This window comes from Carlito syrichta, unplaced genomic scaffold (genome assembly GCF_000164805.1).
Source record: "Carlito syrichta isolate Samal-C Ts95f unplaced genomic scaffold, Tarsius_syrichta-2.0.1 Scaffold303272, whole genome shotgun sequence".
Lineage (NCBI taxonomy): Eukaryota > Metazoa > Chordata > Mammalia > Primates > Tarsiidae > Carlito > Carlito syrichta.
In genome coordinates this window covers 436,253-437,721 of record NW_007247368.1, presented here as the reverse complement: position 1 = coordinate 437,721, position 1,469 = coordinate 436,253, and the positions used below count along the sequence as shown (strand labels likewise).

General features: G+C 60.9%; 1 protein-coding gene across 1 annotated transcript in view; it reads left to right on the top strand.

The window, feature by feature from the left end:
• The window catches only part of SLC45A1 (solute carrier family 45 member 1), a 15,181-nt gene that overhangs the window by 13,215 nt on the left and 497 nt on the right, over positions 1–1,469 (top strand). The window lies entirely within an intron of this gene.

The following is a 1,469-nucleotide window of genomic DNA, read 5'->3' as shown; positions in this document are numbered from 1 at the left end:
CCGGGAGCGGCCACTGCACTCCAGTCTGGGTGACAAAGTGAGACTCCAACTCAAAAAAATGATAATAATAATGTTGCTATTGTGCTCAGCATGGGTTCCACCACACGGGTCACTGGGAAGTGCACAACGCCGTGGGCATATTCACTGAGTTCGGCAACCGTCACCACCATCAATCTTAGAGCATTTCTTGTCATCCCAGGAAGATGCCCCGTGACTGTCCCACTGTCCCCAGGCCCGGGCCACCACTCATCTCCTGCCTGTCCCCACAGACTTGCCCGTCCTGGGCATTTCGTAGAAAGGGAATCTCCCAACATGCGTTCTCTCTGGCTTCTCTGATGGTCCCTGTATCCCTAGGAGCCGTCTGTGTTGGAGCATGTGTGGCCGTGTAATCCCGTCACCTTTTTGCCGCAACTCTGAAATGTTCAAATGCCACGTTAAAATATTAGCCTGGGTTAACGTGTCCCTCTCGCCCCTTGGGCCTCCTGCCTCAGATGCCTCCCCCGTGTCAGGCCCAGATTTGTTTTAAGGAGTTTGGAGTCTGCAGCCCGTTCAGCTGAGCCGGCCCTGAGTGCAGTACTTTTTAGCAAGGATGGTGTCTGCCTGGTGCACCCAGCCATCACCATGGTGGGCAGAAGCTGTGACAGCTCCCGCTCAGCTCTGTCACCGTCACACGAGACAGGCAGTGTCGCCTTGTCAATTCCCATAAGCTCCTGCCCCCATTCACTGGGCTAAACAGATGTGCCCGTTTTTGGCAAAGGACTGTCCTTCCCCATGGGAGGGGACACTGAGAGCCAAGGCCATCCTGAGCAGATTAAGTCAAGCTAGGTGGAAGGCTCGGGCCTCTGTGGCCCCCAGAGCCTCCTGGATGCCAGCATTTCCCCCAGACTCTGTTGGGGGAAGGTCAGGGCCGACCGCGGAGCCCGGAGGCCGGCCCCCCACAGGCCACTCTGCAGGGGAGTCACAGGGACGGCCCAGGCCTCTGCGGGTCACAGCGGGGCCCATTCACTGAGCACCCGTGGGCTAGCCTGTGCTGCGGAAGCAGGGCGAGGGGGCCCCAGGCGCCCCTGCCTTCTGCCCTGGTGCTCACCGCTACCCCCAGCGTGGCATGGCAGCTGTGGGAGGAGTGAGGAGTGTGCATGAGGGGCCCGCGCTGGCAGCCACGGCAGGTGGCTGTGACGGGCAGGGGGCTCCAGGCCTAGGAGCTGGAGGTGAGGAAGAGGCAGGTGGGCTTCCTTTTAGGCAGGAATCTGGGGGAAGGGCCCAGGCCCCCGGGGCGGGGAGAGCGCCCAGCCCTCTGCCCCGTTAGTCATGGATTCTTTTCGTGGTCGTCATCTCTGCGAGCACAAATATTATTCAACTCTTGGCTGAACTCCCCGTGCACGCTGGCGCTGGAAAAAGTGAAGCCGCTGTGCGTGGGCCGCTTGGGCCTTCGGGGCCTGCGGGCGATGCGGGCTCGGTCGCCTGGGCCC